The following is a 21,605-nucleotide window of genomic DNA, read 5'->3' on the forward strand; positions in this document are numbered from 1 at the left end:
ATCAGAAAAAGGAGAAGACTTGGGGCACCTGGGTGGCTCAGTCATTAAGCCTCTGCCTTTGGCTCAGGGCCTGATCCCAGGGTCCTGGGATCGAGCCCTGCATCACACTCCTTGCTCTGCTGGGAGCCTGCCTCTTCCTCTCCCACCCCCCCCCTTGTGTTCCCTCTTCGCTGGCTGTCTCTCTCTCTCTGTCAAATAAATAAATAAAATCTTTAAAAAAAGAAAAGAAAAGAAAAGAAAAAGGACAAGACTCTCAGGTTTGTAAAGGCTCTGATCTTTAAAAATATTAAGGAATAAGATGATGTAGCTACAGACCACCTTTCTAAAGGGGAATAAGAAAGCTTTGCTTATTGAAATTGTATTATGTACCAAGTTACATGCAAGGAATATTTAGTCAGGAACTTTTGCCTGGTTTTATTTGTTGCCTCATCCTTGGGACTTAGAGTACCTAGTGCATAGGGGGCACTTACATATTTGTTGAAGGAAGGAATACATGAAGGTATTTTCTCAGTCTCTGCAAATAATCCTTTGAAATAGGTGATGATAGAGAGGTGAGTAACTTGCACAAGATCATACAGGCAAGAGACAGGAACCAAATAGGACTAGAATCCTTTAAAGTTATTTTTGGGGCCTTCACATTCTCAAATTGCACAGGTAATTGTAGCATTTTTATTGAATAGTATGTACATCAAAGTGACTCAAGTGTGGTTACAATGCAAGCCCCATGAAAGCAGAGATCTTTCTTTTGCTCACTGATTTATCTTAAGTGCCTAGAACAGTGCCTGCCACACAGTGGATTCTCAATAGGTATTGAATGAGCATATGGGCTTATGGGAGACCAGTGAGCCATCTATTTCCTTATGTCTGTAAAGCCAGATTATAGATAATTGGAAAGTATAAGTATAGATGTTATGTAGAAACATTTAGGGAGCCTATGCCAAATCACAAATATAACGGAAGTTGGGTTTAAGAAAAATATTTCAAAGGATTTCCAGTAATTTTGAGATAAATAGAAAAATCCTTAGAATTGACTATAAAAGCCTACATGGACTGGCCCCTCACGACACCATCCACAAAACTCTCAGCATGCTCCTTGTCAAGCCAATGCTTAAGCCATACAGCTTGCTTGCCTTTTTTTTTTTAAATATGCCAACTATACTCATACCACAGAGCATTGTATATGCTATTCCCTCTACTTGGAAAAATACTCCTTCCTCAAATTTCCTGAGTAAACCCTACTCATCCTCCAGATTTTAGCTTCACTATCACTCCCTGTCAAATGTTTCCCTTGTTATCATCAAGGTTAAAATTGTACATTTGTTGATGTGATTTGAAAAAATTAGCATCCATCTTTCCAACTGGACTGTATGAGGCAGAGAATGTGTCTCCCTTTACTTCACCAGAGGAGCCTCTGCTTCTGGAATAATACCCAGCATATACTAGCTGCTCAATAATAACATCCTAATTAATGAGTCAATGAGTAAACACAATTCTGGCAGTCATACTCAAGATTAATTAGAGAAAGCAAATTATATGTATTTATCCAAAGAAAATGAAAACGCAAATTTGAGAAGATATATGCACTCCTATGCTTATTGAAGCATTATTTACAACAGCTAAGATATGGAAGCAGCCCAAAAGTCCATCAATAGATGAATGGATAAGGAAGATTTGTGTGTGTACACACACACACACACACACACACACACACACACACCCACGCACGCACACACACAATATGGAATATTACTCAGCCACAAAAAGGATGAGATCTTGCCATTTGTAACAACAGGGATGGACCTAGACGGTATTATTATGCTAAGTGAGGTAAGTCAAACAGAGAAAGACAGATATGATATGATTTCACTTACATATGGAATCTAAAAAACAAAACAAACAAAAGAAAGGGAGAATCAGACCTATAAATACAGAAAACTGATGGTTGCCAGAGGGGAGGAGGATGAGGGGATGGGCAAAATGGGTGCAGGTAAAGGGGAGATAGAAGTTTCCAGTTCTGGAGTAAATAAGTGCCAGGAATGAAAGGCACAACGTAGGGAATATAGTCAATGATATTGTAATAACTTTGTGTGGTGACAGATGGCAGGTACACTTGTGGTGAGCACAGCATAATGTATAGAGTTGTGGAATCACTATGTTGTATACGTGAAACTAATGTAACGTTGTGTGCCAACCATACTCAAAAAAAGAAAAAGAAAACTGTAAGACGGAGGTGTCAGATGAGAGACAGTACTTATAACTGGTATAAGGGTATTAACTTCTAGACTAGGATTATGGCAATGGAAATGGAGAGAAAGGTATAATTACAGGGTTACTGTTTATTTGTTTGTTTGTTTGTTTTTACTATAAAACAATAAAGGGTCACCTGGGTGGCTCAGTCAGTTAGGTGTCTGACTTCAGCTCAGGTCATGACTTGGGGGTCCTGGGATGGAGCCCCACATCAGGCTCTGCACTCAGCAGGGAGTCCGCTTCTCCCTCTCCCTTTGCCCATTCCCCTGCTCATGCTCTCTCTCTCAAATAAATAAATAAAATCTTGAAAGAAATAAGTATTTATTATAAAAACCTCACACAGCCCAGAAAAGTCTATATGAAGAATAAAAGTCCCCAGTCCTAGTCCCCTGAATCCCATGTTCCCATACAGTTCATTTTTAACAGTTTTGTTTTCCTCCAGAGTGAAAATGTATGTTTGTATATAAACATGTACATTTTTTCGCTACACACATGTGATTTTATAGGTATCTCCTTTTGCATATCTATTTTTCATCCTCCTCCACGCTGCTCTTTTCTGAGGCAGACTGAAATGTATGGATGACACCACCAAAGTTCTCTTGCCCTCTCCTCTGGCTTTCAAAAGGGTTCAGCCAATGGGAGGCTTTAGCAGAAGATTAGAGGGAGGCGAGTTACATAGGAACTGTTACCTCTGTCCAGGCTCCCTCCTTGCAAGGGAGCTTTATCTCTGCTGTGTCCCTCCACAGAAGAAACTTCTCTCCATACAACCTAACCCGCATGATTCACTCTCCTCAATCCTGCTAACTCTTCCCTTCTCTCATCAATGTGGCCCCAGGAGTGGAAGCAGCTCTGCCATTGCTAGATGCAGGTTCCTGCACTATTCTCTGTGGCGATGCTGTGACCCACCCGCATCTAATTAACTGCTTCATAAATAAACCTTCTTCACATTATCCTAATTCGGTGGATCATCAATTTCCTTCTGGGATCTGACTGATATCGGTATCATGCTCTATACAGTGTAGTGTAGCGTCCTTGATCTTTCCACTTGCATCATTTTACTGATTATGTGAAGCAAATTTTTCATATTTCAACATCTTTGTAATTGGGATGCATTTTACAATTAATATAGCATTACAGCTTAATTCTCAGTGTTTTCACCTCTTTAGTGGTATATGAAATGGTGGTGCCTCTTAGAATTGATGAAATACAATAATATATCTTTTTTTTAAGATTTTATTTATTTATTCGACAGAGATAGAGACAGCCAGAGAGAGAGGGAACACAAGCAGGGGAGTGGGAGAGGAAGAAGCAGGCTCATAGCGGAAGAGCCTGATGTGGGGCTCGATCCCATAATGCCGGGATCACGCCCTGAGCCGAAGGCGACGCCTAACCGCTGTGCCACCCAGGCGCCCCTACAATAATATATCTTGGACCTCTATGCCTATCAGTAAAAGATAGAACACAGAACATTTGATGGAGGAAAATTCGTTGTGGGGTCTTCTGAGTGATAAGACAAACATAACCACATATTGAAGCTCAGGTACCTGAGAGAATAGTAGTGTCACTAACAGAATTAGGGCCATGAGCAGGGGGTGCTGGCTTGCATAGAAGACACTACTGAATTTTCAAAAGTCCACTGGGTACTTGGAGGTAATAACATTAAGGCTTACATTAGAAAGCATCACTAGGGATCATAACAAACTTTCAAGAAGAAACCAGTGTCCTTGGTGTAGACCTGTCTTAGTCAGCTCAGGCTGCCCTAACAAAATACTCCAGACTTAAAAAATAGACATTTATTTTCTCACAGTTCTGGAAGCTGGAAGTCCAAGATCAAGTGCCAGCATAGTTTGGTTCAGGTGAGAGATGTCTTCCTGACCTGCAGATGGCTGCCTTCTAACTTTGTGCTCATAGGGTTTTTCCGTGGTACATAGACAGGGAGGGAGGAGGAGACAGGAAGAGAGAAGCATTCTTTTCTTACAGACCCACCAATCCTACTGTATTAGGATCCCACTCTCATGATATCATCTAAAACTAATCACTTCTCCAAATAACGTCACATTGGGGGCTAAGGCTTCAACATATGAATTTGGGGGCACACAATCCAGACCATAGCATTCTATTCCTGGCTCCTCAAAATTCATATCCTTCCCACATGCAAAATACATTCAATCTATCCCAACAGCCCAAGACCGTTAAGTTGTTCAAGCATGAGCTATAAAGTCTAAAGTCCAAAGTCTCATCTAAATATCATCTAAATAAAATATGGGGGAGATTCAAGACACAATTCATCCTGAGACAAAACTCCTCTTCTGCTGTGAACCTGTGAAACCAGACAAGTTTTGTGCTTCAAAAATACAATGGTAGGACAGGCACTGGATAGGCATGCCCTTACAAAAGGGAGTATTCAGAAGGAAGAAGAGTGACAGGTCCCAATCAAGTCCAAAACCTATCAGAACAAATTCCATTAGATCTTAAGTCTTGAGAATAATATTTTTGGCTTGATATCTTGTCTTCTAGACCTGCTGGGATAGCAGTATAAACCCCATGGCTCTGGGTGAGGAGTTCTGTGTCCATAGGTCTGCGAGGCTAGGGTATTGTTGGAAGGTCCAATTCCCACAGTGCTACCAAGCTTGTCTCAGTTCTTTTATGTGAAAGTATTTGGGGACAGTCTCACACACACACAAACCCAAAAAGACCATGCTTTCTAAATCACCAAATAGTCTGTAAACTAGACATCAGCCAATTTCTAATTTGTATACTATTTCCCATCTTTATACCAGTTAGAAATAAGGATACATGGAAGTCAGAAACTGAGAAAGGAAATAGATGGAACAATAGTTAGCTATGTACAAGGGAGAGTCAGGGATGTCTGTTGAGCACTTTTCCTAATACTTGAGAGGTGATTTTTATATGTTGACATTTGGTAGCTTTTCAACATGGCCATAACAAATCACTATAATTGTCATTCAATCCTGGCTGACTACTTGAGTCCCTCTGGGCCCAGCTAAAAAAATCTCATTCATTCAATTCATTCAATCATCAATTCAACAAGCATATTTTGGGGGCGCCTGGGTGGCTCAGTCGTTAAGCGTCTGCCTTCCGCTCCGGTCATGATCCCAGGGTCCTGGGATTGAGCCTGGCATCGGGCTCCCTGATCAGTGGGAAGCCTGCTTCTCCCTCTCCCACTCTGCCTGCTTGTGTTCCCTCTCTCGCTGTATCTCTCTCTGCCAAATAAATAAAATCTTTAAAGAAAAAGAAACAAGCATATTTTGATCAGCTTTTTGTGCCAAATAAAAGTCTGATTTTTTTTTTAAAGATTTTATTTGAGAGAGAGAGAGAGATAGCAGGAGGAAGGGGAGGGGCGGGCGGGGAGGGGCAGAGGGGGATTAATTAATGGTAACTTTGGTCTGTAACAGGGATTGTCAACTGGGAATGATTTTTACCCTCCCCCACTTCCCAGGGGCGCCTGGCAACATCTAGAGATATTTTTGGCTATCACAACTGAGTGGGAGGTGCTATAGGCATCTAGTGAGTAGTGGCTAGGAATGCTGTTAAACATTCTGCAAGGCACAGGACTGCACCACACAACAAAGAATTATTTGACCCAAAATAGCGCTAAGGCTGAGAAACCCTGGACTAGATCTCACCATTCTCCAAAAGTCACTTGTTATAAGTAATTACATTCTTAATACTAAAATAAATTATTTAATGGCTATCTCCCCTGCTACACTGAAGCTCCATGAGGTCCAAGACTATGTTCTGTTCATTGCCATGTACTCAATGTCTAGCATACTTTTTAGCACATAGTGGGAATTTACTGACTACTGAAAGGGAGATGATTAATTGACCAGGGACAGGGGCGGGCAAAAGTTAAACGAACTGTAAAAAGGTGCCAGATCATGCAGGGTCCATAACTTGGGGGACAGATTCGAAGAGTGGTTTAGAAGAAGGGGAGCCTTTTCCTCAATATATTATTAGCCATCTTCCCAGTCTTGGTTATGGAAAGCTGACATTTTCTCAGAGTGTTGCAAAGTGCTATGCAAAAGCAATTTTAAGATGAGTTCACTAACCCCTGATTCTGAGCACATTATCACCGTAACCCCCCTCCTAGAACTGCAAAAGCATTTCTTATCTGTGTAGAATTTCTGGAGGTACCACTGTTGTTTCATGAAGGGGCTTAGACTTTTTCATGGAAAGAATGGGCCATGACCAGACTTTCATTTTAGAACATTAACTTTTGCTGTCATAAAAATGGTTTAAAGGAGTAAAGACTGAACGCACAGAGAACAGTTAACAGACTGCCTGAATGCAACAGGAGTTGGGAGAGGCTGAGACAAAAACCAGAGGCAGTGGAGCTGGAAAGAAGTGCACATAATTTTAGATTTGAAAGGGTTAGGAGTAGGTAAAAGAAGAAGTCAAAAATGATCCTAGATTTCTGCCCTGGAAAATTAGGTGGATGTGACAGGAGAGAAAATGGAGGAGGAACAGATCTGAAGGTGAAAACAATTTCTGTTTTAAATATGTTCAGATTAGGGTATACGAAAAACATTTGAGTAGAGATAGCTGGTATCCTGTTGCAATATGTTACTCTGAAGTTCAGAGGCTGATCTGGGCTGGAAATGTAGCTTTGTAATTCGAGAGAACACTGCTAATTTGAGCACTGCCAGTGTCTAAAAGCACCAAGGCAGTAACAACAAGGGAGAGAGCATACAAGGGATATGTAAGTATTAAAGCCAAGGCAGAGACCACCAAAGAAGAGTTTGGAAGAGTCTGCCACGTACAAGGAAAACCAGGAGAGAGTGTATTCACGGAATCCAAGGAAGGAGAGGTTTTGTTTGTTTGTTTGTTTGTTTGTTTGTTTGTTTTAAGATTTATTTAGAGAGAGAGAAAGAGGGTGCACACACGCGCACCGTGGGGGGAGGGGCAGAGGGAGAGTCTTAAGCAGAGTGTGGAGTCTGACTCGGGACTCAATCTCTCGACCCCATGATCTTAACCTGAGCCGAAATCAAGAGTTGGATGCTCAACCAACTGTGCCACCCAGGCACCCTATGAGATTTTTAGAAATAAGAAAGTAGTTAACTGTGGAAGGTAAGGGCTGATGAATGGGTTTTGAATTTGGTGGTCACTAAAGAAACTATCAAGAACATTTTTAGACAAATAAAGGAGTGGGTTGAGTGGGTTGATACGTCGGAAAAGGAGTGGGTTGAAAAGAGTGGGTTGAGATGTGAATAGGAAGAGAGGAAGTTCAAAAAGATGCTCAAACTTTAAGAGGCTTCACTCTAAAGGTGAGGAGGACAGGGCTAAGGTCGGAAGGAACCTGACATGGAATGGGGGATTTTTTTTAAAGAGGAGAGCTACATGAGTAGGTCTAAATGCTAATAAAAGAAGCCAGGAGAGATGCAGTGGAGCTGGCGCATTCACCAGCAGCAGATATAAATGGGACTCCTCCGACCAGGACTGGCAGGGACCAGCAACTGTAAGGAACAGCCTAACCGAAACGGCATCCGCAGCGGCCATTTCAAACATCCTCCACCAGCCTCCAAGCTCCCTCTTCATCACCTTCCCGTTCGCTCCCAACAAATGGTGTTCTTTTCTGCTTCACAGCAAAGAAAGGCATTCCTAAGGATGACACCTGGACCAAAAACCACAGAGGAAAAGATCGGGCTACAAAATAATTCCACATGTTCGTGTAGAGGAGGTTGGTGTAGCAGGTGAGAGCAGAGCCTCAAAGGTAGAGAGACCTGCTTTAGCACCACCTGTTGGCTACTTACCAGCGACCTGAGCTTGAACAGACTGCATAACCTTGTTTGTCATCTACGAAACTGTGTGTAATAACAGTGCCTACTTACCCCTGATGTTTTGATAAGTTTTAGATTAGATAGTACACGATTTGCCCAGTGTCTGGTACATAGTAAGCATGCATGCGATCAGTGGCAGACAAGAAAAAAGATCAATGTGATATAGAAAAATGGGCAAAGGCCCGAAGAGAAGCTGCAATGGCCAGTGCATTCAGGAAACTTTGTTTCAAAGAAATGCTTACGAGAATATCCATGAGAATTTTTTCCTAAAAGATTGAGAGAGTTTCAAAAAACAATGCTTAGAGTTGGCCTGGGTATGGGGGAAATCAACATAGTCATATATTTGCTTTTCCTTGGAACAAAAATTAATATCATATATCTGAACTTTTACAAAATACCTGACAGGAAAACTAATGTGATTCCAAAGCCTTTAACTGAGGCCCTTTGACNTTTTCATGGAAAGAATGGGCCATGACCAGACTTTCATTTTAGAACATTAACTTTTGCTGTCATAAAAATGGTTTAAAGGAGTAAAGACTGAACGCACAGAGAACAGTTAACAGACTGCCTGAATGCAACAGGAGTTGGGAGAGGCTGAGACAAAAACCAGAGGCAGTGGAGCTGGAAAGAAGTGCACATAATTTTAGATTTGAAAGGGTTAGGAGTAGGTAAAAGAAGAAGTCAAAAATGATCCTAGATTTCTGCCCTGGAAAATTAGGTGGATGTGACAGGAGAGAAAATGGAGGAGGAACAGATCTGAAGGTGAAAACAATTTCTGTTTTAAATATGTTCAGATTAGGGTATACGAAAAACATTTGAGTAGAGATAGCTGGTATCCTGTTGCAATATGTTACTCTGAAGTTCAGAGGCTGATCTGGGCTGGAAATGTAGCTTTGTAATTCGAGAGAACACTGCTAATTTGAGCACTGCCAGTGTCTAAAAGCACCAAGGCAGTAACAACAAGGGAGAGAGCATACAAGGGATATGTAAGTATTAAAGCCAAGGCAGAGACCACCAAAGAAGAGTTTGGAAGAGTCTGCCACGTACAAGGAAAACCAGGAGAGAGTGTATTCACGGAATCCAAGGAAGGAGAGGTTTTGTTTGTTTGTTTGTTTGTTTGTTTGTTTGTTTTAAGATTTATTTAGAGAGAGAGAAAGAGGGTGCACACACGCGCACCGTGGGGGGAGGGGCAGAGGGAGAGTCTTAAGCAGAGTGTGGAGTCTGACTCGGGACTCAATCTCTCGACCCCATGATCTTAACCTGAGCCGAAATCAAGAGTTGGATGCTCAACCAACTGTGCCACCCAGGCACCCTATGAGATTTTTAGAAATAAGAAAGTAGTTAACTGTGGAAGGTAAGGGCTGATGAATGGGTTTTGAATTTGGTGGTCACTAAAGAAACTATCAAGAACATTTTTAGACAAATAAAGGAGTGGGTTGAGTGGGTTGATACGTCGGAAAAGGAGTGGGTTGAAAAGAGTGGGTTGAGATGTGAATAGGAAGAGAGGAAGTTCAAAAAGATGCTCAAACTTTAAGAGGCTTCACTCTAAAGGTGAGGAGGACAGGGCTAAGGTCGGAAGGAACCTGACATGGAATGGGGGATTTTTTTTAAAGAGGAGAGCTACATGAGTAGGTCTAAATGCTAATAAAAGAAGCCAGGAGAGATGCAGTGGAGCTGGCGCATTCACCAGCAGCAGATATAAATGGGACTCCTCCGACCAGGACTGGCAGGGACCAGCAACTGTAAGGAACAGCCTAACCGAAACGGCATCCGCAGCGGCCATTTCAAACATCCTCCACCAGCCTCCAAGCTCCCTCTTCATCACCTTCCCGTTCGCTCCCAACAAATGGTGTTCTTTTCTGCTTCACAGCAAAGAAAGGCATTCCTAAGGATGACACCTGGACCAAAAACCACAGAGGAAAAGATCGGGCTACAAAATAATTCCACATGTTCGTGTAGAGGAGGTTGGTGTAGCAGGTGAGAGCAGAGCCTCAAAGGTAGAGAGACCTGCTTTAGCACCACCTGTTGGCTACTTACCAGCGACCTGAGCTTGAACAGACTGCATAACCTTGTTTGTCATCTACGAAACTGTGTGTAATAACAGTGCCTACTTACCCCTGATTGTTTTGATAAGTTTTAGATTAGATAGTACACGATTTGCCCAGTGTCTGGTACATAGTAAGCATGCATGCGATCAGTGGCAGACAAGAAAAAAGATCAATGTGATATAGAAAAATGGGCAAAGGCCCGAAGAGAAGCTGCAATGGCCAGTGCATTCAGGAAACTTTGTTTCAAAGAAATGCTTACGAGAATATCCATGAGAATTTTTTCCTAAAAGATTGAGAGAGTTTCAAAAAACAATGCTTAGAGTTGGCCTGGGTATGGGGGAAATCAACATAGTCATATATTTGCTTTTCCTTGGAACAAAAATTAATATCATATATCTGAACTTTTACAAAATACCTGACAGGAAAACTAATGTGATTCCAAAGCCTTTAACTGAGGCCCTTTGACCCACAAATTCCACTTCCAGGAATTTATCCCAAGGAAAAAGTCATCTTCTAACGAGATAATTACACACATATGTATGAAAACTGCCTTTTATCATAATGTTGATTACAGAGGAAAAAACACAATCAATCTAATATCCTTTAATGAAGGATTGCTGAACCAGAGTATATTCCTTCTACAGGATACTGTAGAGCCCTTGTAAGTGATGATCCATCGCATCATGTGGAAATGTGGAAATGTGGAAATGTGTTTATGATACACTGAAATGTAAAAAAAAAAAAAAGCAGGTTACTAAAGAGTATGTATATATCATGAGATGATTTTCTCTAAAATTAAAAGTACATTTGTGAGTGTATTCACAGATTTTGTAAAGTCTGCAAAGACCAAAACATTAATAGACGATGGCTCTAAGTGACGAGATTACAAATTATCTTTATTGTATTTGTTTTTATGACTTCCTGAATCTTCACTGAGAAAACTAATTTTATAACTGAAAATAAGATATTTCTAAAAATAAGGTATATTCTTATTTATCTGGTTATTTCATCTAGACAATGACCAAAAAATGGATTGACTTTGTCTTTAATGGAGGTAATGTGTCTTTTTTTTTTTCTGCCTGTGGACTCAATTGATTGGAACAGTTTAGAACGCCAGGAACACATAATTTTTAGAATTTAACTGCATCTAGATTTTAATACCAACTGAAGTTAGTTTTATAATACTAAATCTCTCTCTTCATACACACACACACACAAACACACACACACACACACACACTAAAGGCACCCCTGAATCTCTATAAAATAACACATGCCCTACAGTAGAGATTTGCGGATGCCTTTACTGTGTAAATAACTGATTCTGAAGAATGGTGCTTAAGCTACTTCCTGGTTTTTACAATGTTTCTCTTCCTAAAACGTCTCTGCTGAATTGGAGTCTACCTGCCCCCACCACCCTAGAGTTGACCAAATTTGTTTTCAAAGGGCTATAAGCAATCAATGAACTTCTTTTTTTGCCTTTAACCAAGAAGTTCACCTGCAGTTTTCCACAAGTGAGCAGGACAGCTTAAGAACATTTTGAATCAGCTTGGGCAGAACTAGGCCAATTCTTTGTAGAGACCTATTCTATGGACACCTGTTTACTCTGGAGACTTGACTCTAGTTCGCTGTGTGACCCAGGGTAATTTCCATCCTTTCCAGGGCTTCAGTTGCCTTATGTGTTAAATGAAAGTGGTGAGTTAGATGATCTCAGAATTTTCTTACATCCCTAATACATTCAACTCATTTGATAAACTAATTTGCACCAAAATACAGATACGTTAATAGTCTCTCATGTCAAACTTGGGGTAACAGGGATTTTCAAAGAGTACAATTTCTCCAGTAATCCTGAGTGAAGGGTTTGGAGAAGCCAGGGACCTCTTTTAATTTAACAAATATCTATGGTCTCTAGTGTGACAAGGGCTTTGTTATGGTTTATCTACTTGACTTGCATTGTCTCCTTTTCAAAATTAATGCTAATTAGTTGTTTCTTGAAGGTTAAACATTAAAATTTCTGGACATAGGTATTTCAATATTTGCACTAGCTATCAATGGTTAAATCCACTTGTGTGAAGCGTGCGCGTGCACGTGCACGCGTGTGTGTGTTTGTGTGTGATGGAAATGTAGCATATGCTACCTAAAGCAAATGCTTGGGAATTCAGATGCAAACAGACTTGGCTCAGTAATATGTCTGTTTATATGGGGTTTTTTCCCTTTTGATGGAGTGTAAAAAGTGCTTCGCTTTACAAAAACCTATGATATGAAAATCCAAACATACAGAGTATGCAAACTAGCAAGTGATTATAGCCATGATAGATTTATTTCCAACTTCTGCAAACATATAATCAAGCCGCTTGGTCATATCCAGTCTCCTCCATTCTTAGAACACTAAAGACACTCAGAAATGAGGACTTTCTCTCAAACACAGGATACATACCTTCCTTTCTGCCACATATTTACGGAAGCTTGTATGCATGCACGACGGGGGTGGGGGGTGTTTTTGCTATTGTCATTTACTTATTTTCTGAGGGGATTCTGCCTGCCCAGAAACCAGAAGAAAACTTAAAACACTTTATCACCTATAAATTAGTTAGAACTGATGTTCAGAAAAAAAACAAAACAAAACAAAAAACAAACCCCATCTTAACACCCTCTTGGCAGGACAAAGCTCAGCCTTCTAATTCTCCGACTCACCTACAGTGCTTACTTAACACAATGGGCAGTGTCAGCCTGAAACAGAGAAGCAACAGGACCACTATCACGGAAATGGGCTGCACTCACTGGTCTTCCTCACCTGGAGAGCCGACTTCTCACCATCGCAAATCACTGAGCCCTAAGGCAGGTTCTTTATTCGATCCATTTACAAACGGAACTAGGATTAGTCAGGGCAAACCATAATTCTTCTATCTCAAATCCAGAAAAGTGAATGTATGAGCTTTGTCCTTCCTCTAGGGACTAAGTTCTCCTGATGTCTCAGAGATATGGAAAGAAATTAATCAATTAGCTATTACCCTAGCACAAAATCTAAAAGGATCCCCAGGTATCCTTTCTGACTAATCAGACCCAATAACCGCCTCAAGCTCAATTGCATTTTTTTCAGAAAGTGTTAGTTGAAACATAATAATTATTCAGCAGATAAATCTCATTCCAATCTAAGTCAAATATAAGAAAGTCATATATGATTATACTACTTTAATCCGTTATCATTTTAAGAAATGTTTAATTATTTCATTGGTATTATCAAGACAGTAAGTTGAATTTCAATTAAACTAATATCATTCAGTAAGCAATTAAATATAATTAACCTAGTAAAAATACTTTGTGTAATATTAAAAACCCAAATATCTTTCTAAAGTTTACATAGTAAAAAAAAATGCTTTCTGAAATATTCAATTACAAGGGAAAGAAACAACAGACAAGACATATGCTGAGTGAAATAGTAAGAAACAATGATATATAACAGATACATAAATTTAAGATGCAGTTCCATAAAAACCACAATATGCATTTTATTAACCCTCAGTCAAGGGAAAGGATATGCATAAAATTCATTAGAATGAGGAAAAGGGGAATGGGGCCAGGGAGTGGAAATAAAGGAGAAGAGAGGAGTAAATACACAGCAGAGAACTAGGGTCAGTCAGGGCAAGCCACTATTTTTCTACTTCAAATCCAGAAAAACGAATGTGTTAGCTTTGTCCTTCACCTAGGGACTAAAGTTCTCCTGGTCCCAGAGGTATGGAGAGAAATTAACCACTTAGCTGTTACCCCATAAAAAAAAATCTAAAAGATTCACCAGAAATCCTTTCTGGGAAAGGATATGCATAAAATTCCTTAGAATGACTGAGGAAAGGGGAAGGGGGGCTGGGGAACAGAAATAAAGGAGAAGAGAGGAGTAAATACACAGCTCAGAGACCTGAACAATTAACTGAAGGAATGTGATTAACTCAATCCTCTACACTTGATGTCAAAACCCCTCCACTACCACCCCGAGAAAGAAAGATCTGGGGCGGTAGTATTTAATATTAGAAACCCTGGAATATGGAGGTGATAATAAAAACAGGGCTGGCTGCTACTTGGTTTTACTCTCATACTAGAATTCTCGGTAGACAATGCTCCTCATTATTGGGGGCCCCCTTCCACTGCCCCACCCTTAGGAGGCCACTGCTATACCCCAAGTTTCTTACTAAGAAAGTACCCTAATTAGTGTTGGTAATTATGGCCTGCAAATACCATTATTTTAGTGTTTAGGGGATGAGAGAGCAGAAGGCAAGATGAGGGCAAAGCACAAGCTAACCCCCCCACCCCCACTCCCCACAAGTGGGATATGTGTGACATTCCTCAGGCCCTTCTGGCTGCCTGAGAACAAAGGAAAGGGAAAAACAAATGGTTAACTTGACAGAGATCACAGTCGTGCAGGACAGCAGTCTCCATCAGTTTGCAACTGGCCTAATGATTTACAAGGAAAAAAGCAATTTTCAAAAACCTATAGACTCAATTTCCTGGAGCTCTAACATCCCCCTCCCCTCCATAGGATAGAAATCCTTTATTTCAGTCACTCCTCACAACCCCAGTGCAGGTCTTTCTGCCCACAGGTCCTGTCCCTGTGCTTTAATAAAACCACCTTTTTGCACCAAGAATAATTCTTCTTCTTCTTTTTTTTAAAGGTTCCATTAATTGACAGAGAGAGAGAGCACAAGCAGGGGGAATGGCAGGCAGCGAGAGAGGGGGAAGCAGGACCCTGGGATCATGACCTAAGCAGAAGGCAGACACTTAACCGACTAAGCCACCAGGTGCCCCTCTACCAAGATTTCTTTCTTGGCCATCAGCTACAAACCCCAACACTCCAAACCACATCAAGGGATGCTGTTGGTGATTTTCTGTAGGATGAGTTTTTGATCTAAGGGCCTTTAGATTCTTACAGCATAGGATGTCATGCAACAAACACCATGAGCTATGTGGCCTGGAGGTGATTTGTCTGCCTTTTTGGGAAGTATGCCACTACCAACCCCCATTACATCTCAACCCATCTGGACCCCCATCTCTCTCTCTCTCTCTCTCTCACACACACACACACACACACTCCAAGTCATTTTCTTCCTGCCAGGGGAATAAAGTGTTAAGGAAGAAACTGGTTTTCAGTGCTCAGTCCTCACTTCATCCTTATGCCCTGTCTCTGCCTGACTGTGGACCTGCAGGTCTGGCCCCTGGCCTTGCAGGAACCCACATGCCTCCCTTCTGACACACTTGCTTCCTCCCTTCTCTCTCTCCTCACCATCAGAGAACTTACAGAGACACATCTTTTCATATCTTGTTGATTTTATTTTAATCATTGCAATCTGTGTACACTGCTGGTGTGACATTTGGTCTCGATGTGGTTGGCCATTTCCCCACAGGCTCCTCTGGAGACTTTGCAGACAGATGTCTCCAGGCCTCTCTATACACAGTGCATTACTTGGCTCCACAGAAATCCCCTGGGTCTTTTGGTTCTGCTTCAGCTGAAGCTGTGGTCTCTTATTTTGATTCACTCTCTTCATCAGCTGCTGATAACAGACGTGTGTTGTTGGTCTTGTTTCTCTCTTGTGCTTTATTGAACAGGTGATAGAGGTTTCAGAGGATCTTTTGCCCGCATGGGCTTACAGGGGCATCTCTACCCTCTTGGCAGTCTTGTGCACTTGGAAGGGCAACAGAACAGGCATAGAGGGCATTGGTTTGCGGGAAGAGGATAGAGACTGGGTGGAAAGGGGGCTTCCGAAGAAGGAGTGCAGGCTGAGGAGGGCTTTGTGTGAGGCAAGGGCAGGGGAGGTTGATGAGGAAGAAGAGGAGGAGTGTGGGTTGGGTTATCTGACCCTGGCATTGTCCCTGCACTTGCTTTGAGAGAGTGTCATCCTCTCCTGCCTTTCTTCTCTTGGGGTTGCTTGTTTCCCCCTTTTGATTAGTTACCCCACACATGTAGTTGGCTGTTTTCTGCTTGTGTTTGACTGTTCAATATCTGTGCTAGGTTCTCATCCATGCTTAAGCCTAATAATGGTCTACTCCAGGGCTCCTACCCTCCGTGTATTTACCCCTCCCAAGTCAAACAGGATCCACACCCTTACCCTTTGGTCACTGCTCTGGCTAGTGGTGGCCCTGGGGTGACTCCATGGTGAAAGGATTTGAGGCATGGGAGAGACTAAGATGTTCCAGTTGGATGGAGGTATTTCTTTAGCACCCCTTAAAGATTCATGCCAAAGTGACTTGCCACCTCTTCATATCTCCCCTGGTTCAATTCTGGTGGCACACATGGCAGAGAGAGGACATTTCCTCCACGCCATTCCCCATGGCCACCCCCATTCAGTGGCTCATTCTGTTGTCTCCCACCCTTCACCACTACCTAGTATTTTGGATGCCTTACCTAAAATCCCTCCAAGGCAAAGTGGCCATATTTAAGTCTCCATGGAGATGTTAGTCACCCCACTTGCCTTCTACAAATTCCTCTTATGCACCTTGAAGACCTTTTACTTACTGGCTACCACCAGGGAATTTTTCCATCCTATCTCCTTTTCCTACTGTCCACGTAGCTCTCCTCAGTTTTCTTTCTTTTTTTTTTTATCTTTAAAGATTTATTTATTTTAGAGACAGAGCAGGAGCGGGATGGTCAGAGGGAGAGGGAGAGAGAATCTCAAGCATACTCTGCACTGAGCATAGAGCCCAACATGGGGCTCAATTTCACCACCTGAGATCATGACCTGAGCTGAAACCAAGAGTCAGATGCTTAACCTACTGAGGCACCCAGGCGCCCCTCTCCTCAGTTTTCTATTTCCAGACTGAAATCACTGTCTTCAGGCTGCCAAGGATTCAGTGAATAAATTGCTCTACTGGGTATCCTCATCTTGCTTCAAATTTAAGGGACTGAGTTTATCTCAGTAGGTGTAATACACAAGACTCAGATTTTACCACTATAGGCAAGGAGGGGCAAATGTGCACATGCTGGAAGTTGGGCTGGGTGTTTTCTTGCAGAAAACTGTAATTTAAGACTTAGGAGTACACTCAGGGAGGGGATTGTCTTAGGCAGAGGCGTGTGTGCCTTCTGTGAAAAGCACTTCTCAACATAAGTCCTCAGTCACCAGAGACTTTCTCACCTTATTTTACTGCGGCGCTGTTAACATCTACCTCCCTTCCTGCTCTTGTGGCCTCCTGGACAAATGAAGCTTGTCTCACTCCTATAAGGAGGGACTCTAGGGGAATTCATATTTATGAATGGCTACATAACAAGCTTCTAGCTTCTTGTGAATAAGTCCTATTCATTTAGCTCATTATGTAAAGGGTCTCTCATGATTTTGGCCTTGGGGAAATGGGTGGTGGGATTAGCCATAGATCATATGTTCCCAATTCTAATAGCAGTTCCAACCAGTTTGTGGTCTTCACCTGGGCAGATGTCCTTTTCTGTTAATGGATCTTTTCTGGGTTTCTTATGCATCAATCACTTTCTGAAAGTTACTGGTTGCTTACTCACTGAAGATGCATTGATACATTATACTACTTAAAATATTTTTTTAAAGGCACAAATAAACATACCATAAGGTCAGAGAAAACTGACAAAATTGGAAAAATATTTAACACATATCACAGATAAAGGGTTAATATCATTAATATATAAAGACTTTGAGGCACTTGGGTGGCTCAGTCCATTAAGCATCTGACTCTGGATTTCAGCTCAGGTTATGATCTCAGGGTTGTGAGATCAAGCCCTGCATTAGGCTCCACACTGGGCATAGAGCTTGCTTAAAATTCTCTTTCTCCCTCTCCCTCTACCCCTCCCTGCTCGTGCTCTCTAAATAAATGAATGAATGAATAAAATAAAATAAAATATGTGAGAACTTTAAAAATAATGGGACAAAGGCCCCCAAATCTGGTAGAGAAATGGGGAAAAGACATGGAATGAAAATGTACAAGACACAGACTGACTCTTAATGATCTAAAATAATGTTTAACTTAACTAAAGAGAAATTCAAACTCAAACAACCCCAAAATATGGAGACTGACTCAGAACGTTTGAGTTACTAGCCAAAGACATTTAAAGTTACTGTAACTATATTCTGTATGTACAACATTAAGTACAAACATAAAAGACACAAAAGGGTCATGTAGAACTTTTAAGAGAAGAAAAGCACAGTATTTGAGATGACAAATTCACTGGATGGAATTAATGTCTGATTAGAGATGACAACTAGAAAGTCTTATGTGTTTGAAGACATAACAAGTGAAGCCATCCAGAATAAGACAGAGAGAGTGAATTAATATATACAATGGATAATACACCCTGACCAACTAGGGTTCCCTCAAGGAATGCAGGTTTGGTTAAACATTCAAATATCATTAAAGTAATATATCAACAAAATTTAAAGAGCATAATTGTATCTTCAATCATGTAATCAATAAAGGCAGAAGATGCATTTGACTAAATCCAACACTCATGATAAGAACACTCAGCAAGGGGCGCCTGGGTGGCACAGCGGTTGAGCCTCTGCCTTCGGCTCAGGGCGTGATCCCAGCATTATGGGATCGAGCCCCACATCAGGCTCTTCCGCTGTGAGCCTGCTTCTTCCTCTCCCACTCCCCCTGCTTGTGTTCCCTCTCTCACTGCCTGTCTCTATCTCTGTCAAATAAATAAATAAAATCTTAAAAAAAAAAAAAAAAGAACACTCAGCAAATAAGAATAGAAAGTAACTTTTCCAACCTGATAAAGGCCATCTATGAAAAACCTGTAGCTAAAATTATAGTGGAAAGTGAAAGACTGAATTTTTTCCATCTAATATTAGTGTAACAGGACAAGGATTTCCACTCTCCCTACTTCTATTCAACATTGTACTGGCAAGTCTAGCCAGCACAGAAAGACAAGAGAAAGAAATAAGTGACATTTTGGAAAGGAAGAAATAAAACTATCCTCATTCACAGATAACCTGATCATCTATATAGAAAATCTAATGGAATCACCAAAAAGCTACCAGAACAAGTGAGTTTAGCAAAGTTGCAGAATAAAATGTGAATACACAAAAATCAGCCATATTTCTATATATCAAGGAAGAATAATTGGAAACTGAATTTTAAAATACAGAACTATTTACCAGAGCATCAAAATTATGAAAATGCCTAATGATAAATTTGACTGACAAAGATGTGAAATCCTGTATACCAAACTACATTGTTGGGATTTATTAAGGAAGACCTAAACAACTGAAGAAAGACCTAAACAAGTGCATGGATGGGATGATTCAATACTGTTAACATGCCACTTCTTCCCAAATTGATTATAGATCCAATGTGATCACATTCCAGTTCCAGCAGGCTTTACCCTAGAAATTAACAAGCTGATTCTGTAATTTATATGGAAATGTAGAGGACCCAGAACAGACAAAACAACTTTGAAAAAGAGGAATAAAGTGGAAAGACTGCCATTATCTGGTTTCAAATGGTATAAAGGTACATGTTTCAAGATAATGTAGTACTGGTACAGAAAAATAGATTAATGGAACAGAAGATAGATTCCAGAAACAGACACATACATATATAGCCTCATGATTTCTGACTAAGGGGCAAAAGAAATTCAGCAGAGATGCAAAGGACAGGAGGGGCAGGAAAGAAGAATCACAAAAGGACAAAAGGAAACTTTTGTAAGTGATAACCGTGTTCACTCTCTTGGTAGTGGTGATCATTTTATAGGTTTATGCATAAGTCATAACTTATAAAATTATATGATTGTTAACACACGTAGTTTATTGTATGTCAATTACACCTCAGTGAAAGTTTTTAAGATCACAGGATCACAGGATTTGGGTTTTTTTTTAAGATTTATTTCAGAATGTGAGCGTGCACGCATGCACACGTGAGTAGGGGGAGGGGCAGAGGGAGAAAAAGAATTCTTGACCAGACTCCTGCTGAGTGCAGAGCCCGATGCAGGGATGCAGGGCTGGATTCCAGGACCCTGAGAGCATGACCTGGGCCAAAATCAAAAGCTGGCTGCTTAACCGACTGAGCCACCCAGGTGCTCCAAGATGATAGGATTTAAATCTTTATTCAAATCTTGCTTTTGTCACTTAACTATTTGCATGACTCTGGGCACATGAATATTTCTAATCCTCTGTATCTTCATTTCTAAGATGGGGGTGATAACATTACCTCCTCACAAATCTCATGAAATTATTGATTAAAATATGTAAATCACATAATGCTCAGTAAATGGAAAATAACTTTAGTGTCTATGTCATCTTGTTTGATGTTGTATAAAATCACACTGTAGGTGTGTATGCCTTTAACCCACCCTGATTATTAGCTTCAAATTCTTTAGTATTAAATAAAATACTATAATGACCCATCATTGCACATTTTTTGCACACATGCTCAATTATCCCCTTAAGATAAATGTCTGCAAATGGAATGTTTAATTCAAAGAGTATGCACATTTTAAAAGTTTTTTGATACATGTTGCCAAATGTACTTCTGGTAAGTTTTGTGTTAATTTGTATTCCCAGCAGCTCTGTATGAGTATATTGCCTTTTTTGCCCCCTTTCCATATCCTAGCTGGCAGTGAGTATTCCTTTTCTTCTTTACTTTAATCTTTCTTATCTGATAGGTGAAAAAAGAATGTATCTTTTTAAAAATCTTTCACAAAGTCCTTTAAACTTTTAAGAGAAGACTGAAAACATTATTAGGAAAATGCAGATGTTATTGTGAAGCCATGAGATCACTTAATAAAAGGGTAGGGGCCTGCTAGCTTTAAGTCATGGTAGGCACTGTTGATCATCCACCCAATCTGTTTGTCATTTTTTCTTCCTTACTGGTGGAAAGTTACTTTGATTCAGCCAGCTGCTTCCACAATGTGGCCATATGACTAAGGAGTAATCAAACAAACGAAGGGTATAAGGACAAGTCAAAAGAAAACACAAATTTTTTTTGTTTGTTTTTTAAGATTTTATTTATTTATTTGAGGGAGAGAGAGTGCATGAGAGAGAGAGGCACATGTACGGGGTGGGGGGGCAGAGGGAAAGGGAGAAGCAGACTCCCCACTGAGCAGGGAGCCCACTGTGGGGCTCAATCCCAGGATCCTGGTATCATGGCCTGAGCCCAAGGCAGATGCTTAACCAACTGAGCCACCCAGGTGCCTCCACAAATTTTTTTTTAATTATCTGTTCCACTCAGTTTAGTGAAGGTCCACACAAGCTCAATTTCACCCTTCACAGAAACGTTCCAGAGAGAGAGGTGAGTAAACATAATCCTGAGAAATTTCACAACCTACCCTCAATTCCGAGTGTGGCTGATGGGGAGAATTCAAAAGACAATGTGGACAAAGATGCAGAGTTTGATTATTTAAAAGGCCCACCCGTGAATCCCTCCTCCTCTAACTACAGTCCAGAAAAACTGCTAGAATTTGCTATGATTCTCAATTCCCTGCTGAGAGGAGAGTTGAAGAGGAAAAGCAGAAAGACCGTAAAAACTCAGAACTAATTATCACTAGCAATAAACAAAAATTTGGTCA

The sequence above is a fragment of the Ailuropoda melanoleuca genome, chromosome X (genome assembly GCF_002007445.2).
Source record: "Ailuropoda melanoleuca isolate Jingjing chromosome X, ASM200744v2, whole genome shotgun sequence".
Classification (NCBI taxonomy): Eukaryota; Metazoa; Chordata; class Mammalia; order Carnivora; family Ursidae; genus Ailuropoda; species Ailuropoda melanoleuca.